The sequence below is a fragment of the Rhinopithecus roxellana genome, chromosome 1, assembly GCF_007565055.1.
Source record: "Rhinopithecus roxellana isolate Shanxi Qingling chromosome 1, ASM756505v1, whole genome shotgun sequence".
Classification (NCBI taxonomy): domain Eukaryota; kingdom Metazoa; phylum Chordata; class Mammalia; order Primates; family Cercopithecidae; genus Rhinopithecus; species Rhinopithecus roxellana.
Window position 1 is genome coordinate 132,507,175 of NC_044549.1, and position 7,998 is coordinate 132,515,172.

A 7,998-nucleotide genomic window follows, 5' to 3' on the forward strand; every position below is an offset into this window, starting at 1 on the left:
CACCTCCCGGCGAGCACTGATTAGCCGGCTGAGTTCTGCCGCATTTGAAGTTCACCATTTATTATTAAAGAGAAGTGGCAGTGATTAGTGCGGAGTCCTCGGAGAGGGGAATAAATATTTACTAAATAAGAACGTTCCGCCATAAAGGAACGGCTCGAACAGGTTTCTGAAACCCCGGCGCGGGCTCCAAGTGCCGCCCCCAGGCAGGAAGCGGCGTTGCGGGGCTTTCCGCGGGAGGCTGCCATCTGCAGACCGTGCTAGGCGGCGACCTCCGCGGCGCAGGGCTCGGCCCGGCACAGCCAGGGCCCGACGAAACTCGGCACTCTGGGCGTTTAAGTTATTTTATAGGCTGTGTTTATTTTTATAAAGGCGGAGGTGAATGTCAAACTAAACTTTTGAACCTTTCTTTAATTTAAGCAACCAAGTAGCATTTTATCGCTCAATTAAGGGTATTGTGTTGCTTTCAGCATTAGGATTTTCTGAACCCCAGTATGCTCCAAAATGTACCCAAATTGTGAGTATCCAAAAAAGCATATTTATGTATATTTCAATACATTATGTCATACACTGCAAATTATAGTTTTTATTTGTCAACTGAAGAATAATAGTAAAAAAAAGTATATTTAATTTGGCAATTAACTTACACGATGGCATCCCTGTCAAAAGCATTCATGTTGGTTGTTTAGAAAGCTTTTTCCTGAATTATTAGAATAATTCTTTTACTGTAGAAAATATGAAATATACATATATCTAAACATCAGTATCATATGCTTTTTTCCATCATATTTTGTAGTGGGAATTTTCCAATGACATTACAGATTTTTAGGGACAAATTTAGTGTTTATATCCATTTATTTAACTTATAGTGAATTAATAAACATTAAGGTAGTTTCAAGTTTTCCTTATTATAATATCTCAGTTAATATTTTTGTACACAATTCTGCACTTCTCTGATTACTCCCTGACACCATTTTATTTTGAATTTCTTTTATTGTTAGTTGGGTTATATATTATACTGCAAACAATTACAGAGAAGGGTCAGTTTTTGCTCATCACCATGTACCTGGTGTCTTGTATTACACTGAGCACATACCAAATGACCAATAAATATTGATTGAATGAATAAAAGAATACAAAGTTAGTAGAATATTTGAATTTGTTTTGTGAATTGCTTAATATTTGTTATTATAACAGTTATCTTTTTCTTACGAATTTATAAGCTGTGTTTTACATAATAAGGATTTAACCTTCGGTTTGTCGCATATATGGCAAACCTCCCTCCCCTCTACAAAGCATAAGTTTGTGTGTATGTGTGTGTGTTTGGGCACTTTTTGACTTCTAGAAGTTAAAAAAAATTTCATAAGGTTATATTTGGATGATACTCTTTATCACACATGCAAATTAAATGGCTATAGACAATACTCTACAATCTAAACTTAGAGGCATTTTTACATAGTTTGGACAGCACATTTTCATTCTTCTATTTATCGAGTTTTTCCTTGGACTAGGAATTTTTTTCAGGACATAAGGCATGAAGTAAAAAGGTATTGCAATCTTAGTCTCAGTCTGACAAGCACAGGATCTTGAGCCTGATATCATACCAAAGAAAGATCTGTCAATTCCTTATTTCCCAAACAACCATTTATTTACCTCTTTTCTTGTTCACTATAATGAGAGATATGAATAGAAAAAAGATCCCGGTTTTTAAGGGTTTTTTTTTGTATGTGTCTCATTCTAACTGAATGTGTAATTCCCTTCCGTATCTCACCTGGTTGTGGTTGAAGTGACAAGTTTTGGGAACCATGAGTTGGAAATGGGTATCATTATTTGACACAGCAACAATGAAAAACTTTATGAGTATGGGTATTCTATTGGTTTGCAAGGGCTGCCATGACGAAACACTGCAGACAAGATGGCTTAAACAATAAGAATGTATTTTCTCACAGTTCTGAGGGCTAGAGGTCCAAGGTGAAGGTGTCAGTAGTTTTGGTTGATTCTGAGTCCTCTCTGCTTGGCTTGCAGATGACATTCTTGCTGTGTCCTCAGATGGCCTTTTCTCTGTTCATGCATGCTTTGTTGAAATTTCTTCTTTTTATGAGGACCCAAGTCATATTGGGTAAGGACCCTTTAAACATCTGATTTTAACCTAATTACCTCTTTAAAGACTTTATCTCTATATATTGTGACATTTGGAGGTACTGATGGTTGGAACTTCAATGTATTAATTTTGGGGGGGATACAATTCTGTTCATAACAGATACCTAATGGAGAGAGAGATTACGCCTTAGATTTATTTTTAAAAAGATAAATATTGCCAGAAATAAAAGCATGGTATAGAAGTTAAAGACTAAGGCAATGCTACAGCATTTAAGTCACAAAAGCCAACAGGATTTCACATTCCATGTACTTTTTGTTAGGTTAGGCTTGAGGCCTAGCGGTGGGAAAGAAGCTTGCTTGAAGTAGACTTTTTTGCTTATATCAAGACCTCTTTGGGTTTCCTGTGGCTCTGCTTCATTTCTGTTTTTACTCTAGACATAGGGCAGTCTCTAACTGGGACACCACTGCTTTTGCGACTAGACCAAAAACAGCCTCAGTGAACCCCAAGCTTATAGCTTCAACTCAGAGTAATATACGTCACTTGGAATTGTTTCACAATTAACTTATTTTAACTTATTCCATTTAATAAGCATTTAGCTATTGCTTTTGGAGTTATTTGTTTGCCTTTTGAAGATGCTGAAGAAGGCCAGGAATGTCAGTGAGAAAAAAGAGGAGAGTTCTTAGTTCAATCAGGTTCTGATTGGTTGGTTTAGTACTATTTATCCTTCAAGGTCCATTGAGTTCCTGGAGTTTTCTTGGATAACTCCAGTCAACACTGACATGCTTCTTTCTGCCTACTTATTATTCACGGATTCATTCCATAAATACTTATTGAAGCCAAGTGTGTGTAGTGGACAAGATGGGCATGGTTTGCGCTTTCATGGAGTTGACTTTCTAGTAGGAGGAGACAGACACTAAATAACAACACATGTAAATCTGATGATTTCAGATGGTGAAAAGGGCTGTGAAGAAAAGTGTCAGGTGAGATGCTAGAGTATGTGAAGCTGGGCTGAGGGGCTGATTGGTGCTGGGTAGGGAAGGCCTTTCTCAGTCGGTTACACAGGCGCTGGGATCTTACTGAAAAAAGCAACCAGCTGGGTCAGGAGAGAGACTGCAGTCCCCAGGCCCCAAGTTAGGTGGCAGCTTGGCTGATGGAGGACTAGGCAAAGGCCAGTGTGTCTAGATGCTAGTGAGAGTGGAGATGTGTGGGGGAGACGGGGGTCTCAGAAGTTGGCAGGGCCCAGGGGAGCTAAGCCTTTATTGTACCTTGACAAGGAATATGTCCTCCAACCCCCACCCGCCCACCAAGTAAAATGGGGAGTCATAAGGTTTTAAACTCCACAGTGACACAGTGGCAAGTTCTGGTATATGTTTTTAAGCAATTACTCAGATTGCTGTGTGGCAGATGGACAGAGTGTAGTGAGGAGTGGGGCAGAGAGACCAACTTAGATTGTGGCATTTGATCATTTTCAAGCCAATATTCTGAGGGGGCCCCCAGGGAGCAGATCACAAGCACCTTTAGGACAGAAACATGCTGTTTTCTCTTCTTCCTCTTCTTCATCTTCCTTCTTTCATTTTGTTTTATTACTCTTGGAGGCTTTAACAGTGTTAGCAATATAACAGGCTTAATCCTTGTATTGAGTTGGGCAACCTTCTGCCAATTAATGCCGTAACTTTTTGGGTATAGAACTGGCCCTGAGTATCTGCCACTTGCTTCGAATGTATGGAATCAAATTCTTTTGGTGATTTCAGCTTCTTGGAAAAAGGTAACTGCATAATGAAGAGGTATTATTTTCTTAACATGCATTTACTACAATGACTATTTTCTCCTTCTTGAAACTAGTCATTGTTGCATATTTAATTGAAAGGTTGGAGGCCTTTTGTAGTTATATGGAAACAGATTAGTTATTTCATCTTGTGAATTTTTCTTCATTCCTCAATAAGAATGGTTAGCCCTTGGCCTTAAGCCATTTACCCCACTTTTTTTTTTTTTTTTGCTAAGTTTCTACTTGGGGAGGTCAGAAATCTTAATTTTAATAAAATATTTCTTTAGTTGACAAACTATAAATATTCTGCATTTTGGCATATTACATTTATATGGCTATAATTCTGGAGTCTCCTAATTCATTAACTATAGAGGTGCTTGAGAAGGTCTGGAGATGTTGACAGTAATCACCTGTGATGTTCGGCTGCCGCTGACTGTAGGTGAGGGAGGAAGCCGCTGCTTGGGAAGTGGAGGCAAGGGGGAGGTTAGAGGCTTGTGGTAGCTGCTGATAGAATTGAAGTGCAGCAATCACATGAAAATTCAGTTAGGAATTGGTGATGCCTGCTCTGGTTGGCTTTGAGGTTGTGTCTGTTTGGATCATAAAAGAAAAGAGAATCTTACGGCCGGGCGCGGTGGCTCACGCCTGTAATCCCAGCACTTTGGGGACCGAGGCGGGCAGATCACAAGGTCAGGAGATTGAGATCATCCTGGCTAACACGGTGAAACCCCGTCTCTACCAAAAATAGAAAAATTAGCCAGGCGTGATGGCGGGCGCCTGTAGTCCCAGCTACTCCGGAGGCTGAATCAGGAGAATGGCGTGAACCCGGGAGGCGGAGCTTGCAGTGAGCCGAGATCCTGCCACTGCGCTCCAGCCTGGGCCACAAAGGCAGACTCCGTCTCAAAAAAAAAAAAATAAAAATAAAAATAAATAAATAAATAAAGGAAAGAGAACCTTTCATACCTATCCTACGCCTAGAGCAGCTAAGAGTACAGACCTAGGTTGGTGCTCTTTACTGTGTGACCTTGGACAAATTCTTAAGCTCATTAAGCTTAAATTTCCAAAGCTGCAATATGAGGATAATCATAGTACTACCTCATAGTGCCTCTTTGAGGATTAAATGAGATGGTACAGGTGGAGTATTCAGCTTATTGGAAGGGCTCAGTAAATATTAACTATTGTTTTTAGTGATGTTTTCTTATTATAGTAATGATACCTTTTCACTATAACTAATTAAGAAAATACAGACATGCAAAAGGAAATAAAATTATGCATAATCTCATCAATCAGAGATAAATAAAGGTGCTCTACTGCCAGTTGTTTTCTCTGCAAACATTATCTCACAAAATTTGATTTTATTCTCTAATATCTATTATTAACACTGCAGACCGTTCTATGATGTTCTATAATATCATGACTAGCTGAATAGAATTTCATTGTATCGATGTATCATATTATAGTTTATCCTGTCAAATCCCTTTTATTTGACATTTAGGATTGTTTCCAATTTTTCATTACTGCAGAGAGTACTACAATAAATATCCTTATGTAAACTTTTTGGCACATATCTATGAAAATTTCCTTAGACTCAATTACAGAAGTGAAATTTCTGGTTGAATAGTATCCATGTTTTTAGGATTTTGGATTCCTATTATCCAACTAGCAACCAGAAAGTTGTTAAAATGTATATGTTAATCAGCAGAATATGAGAGTACACGTGGCCCTGCACCCTCACTGACATCGGGCTTTAGTTTTGGACACAAATTTTCATTAGTTCATGCATTTTTTTTTTTTTTTTTTTTTTTTTTTGAGAAGGAGTCTCTTGCTCTGTCACCCAGGCTGGAGTGCAGTGGTGCGATCCTAGCTCACTGCAACCTCTGCCTCCTGGGTTCAAGCAATTTTCCTGCCTCAGCCTCCCGAGTAACTGGGATGCAGATGCATGCCACCATGCTCAGCTAATTTTTGTATTTTTAGTAGAGATGGGGTTCCACTGTGTTGGCCAAGCTGGTCCTGAACTCCTGGCCTCAGGTGATCCACCTGTATTGGCCTCCCAAAGTGCTGGGATTACAGGCATGAGGCACTGTGCCTGGCATTTATGCAATATTTTTTTGAGCGACCACTATAGACCAGGCATTATTCTAGGCATGAGCGTTTAGCAGTGAACAAAAAAGACAAAAATCTCACAGCTCTCACGGAGCTAACAGAGTGTGTTAGACAATGTTATGGAGGAAAAGAAAACAGGACAGGAAAATAGAGTGTCTGGTTTGTGAGGTGGAAGGATGTGCAGTTTCATCTAGGGCATCAGGGAAGGCCTCACTGAGAAGGTGAATTCGTGTGCACAGACCTGAAACAGAAGAGAAAATGTGCCCTTGAGGATTCTCAAGGATCTCCAGGGGATCAGCTTTCCAGGCAGAGGGAAGAGCAAAGGCAAAAATGCTGAAGCGGAAGCATTCTTGGTATGTTCAAGCTAGGAGCCCAGTACAGCTGTGGTGAGATGCACAAGGAGGGAACAGAAGGCAATGAGGTCAGAGAGGTGACGGGCTCAGGTCATATAGGGATATATCTGTCTATATATCCCTATAAGATAAGTATATATATATATCATATACTTATCATTGTACGTACTCTGACTTTCGCTCTGTATGAGATGAGGAGTCATTGGAGGGACTAGAGCAGAGGAGAGGCTTCATCTAGCTTATGTTTAAAAGGCTTATTCTGGCTGCTGTGTTGAGAATAGATTGAAGGGAGATAAGAGTGGAAGTAGTAGGAGTCTGCCTGAAGGCTATTGCAGTAATTTAGAAGATGGGAGATGGTGGGTTAGACGAGGGTGGTAGCAGAACAGTTGATGAAACGTCATTCAAAAGTAGATGCAGTAAAATGACAGGATTTTCTAATGAGAAAAAGAGACGAGGCAAGATTGAACTGAGTAGTTGGAAGTACTGCATACCATTCACTGAGATGAGGAAGACTGCATGAAGAGCAGGTTTGAGGGAAGGCTGGGAGCTCAGTTTGAACATGTTACCTTTGAGATGCTTTTTAGACACCCATGTGGAGTTGTGTCATGGGGAGGGGAATACATGGACCTGAAGTTCAAGGAAGAGATTCACAGAGCAGTGGTTGGGAGATGGGAGAGTGAGGTCTCGGTAGAATTTTCTTTTGTACACTGTGAGCGATTATACTGGATTTATTTGTCAGTGGGAATAATCCATTAGAGAAGGAAAAATTGGTGATGCTAGAGAGGGGAAAATCACTGGAGTAAAGTCATCAAATAGGTAAGAAGGAGTGGGATCTGGAAGACAAGTGGAAGGGTGGCCTTTAGATGGGAATGCAAACAATACATCCAGTGTAATGGAAAAGAAGGCAGAATGCATGAATGTGGACACAAGTATGTGTCTAGATGGGGTGGCAAAACTCTGTGAATGTTCTTCTTAATTTGCTTCTGGTTTCTCAGTGAAATAAGAAAGCTTGTCTATTGATAATGAGGGGGCTTGGTGAGACCACTGAGGTGCATTGAAAGCACTGCACTCTTGTGGAGGTGTAGGGGATGGGCTGTGTTGGGCAACATCAACCTGAAGAGACCACTGCAGCCTTCTGGGGAGAAACAGTGAAACCTGCACAGAGAAGTGGTGCCAGACATGGAGAGAATGCATAGATTCAGGTATGCTTTGGAGATAGAATATGCAAAACTTGCTGTTGGATTAGCAGTAGACATAAGGGAAAGCAAAGGATCAAGAATAACATTGCTGTGAAAAACATCTTAAAAGGCAATGAATTACAATTGCTTCAGCTATATTAAAACGAAGTCCTGGGAGCTTTTACTATTTTAGCTCACACAACTAAAGTTCGCTTTAGCTCTTTTCTCATCTTAAAATCCCTCCTAATACTCTTGTAATCTTTGATTTTTAACATATTATGGTTAGAAAACAGCACAAATGATTTAGAGTTGTTGCCAATCATTGGGCTCTGTGAGGGGGGAGTATATTCTCATTTTGCAGATGAAGAATGGCCCAGAAAGGTCAATAGAACTAATTTCAAATGTTGGGGAGTTGGGGGAATAAAACGAAAACTGCTTTATTAGTTTAGAACAATGAAAAGTACTTAACATCTTAGACTGCAGAACATTAACTATATGCTTATT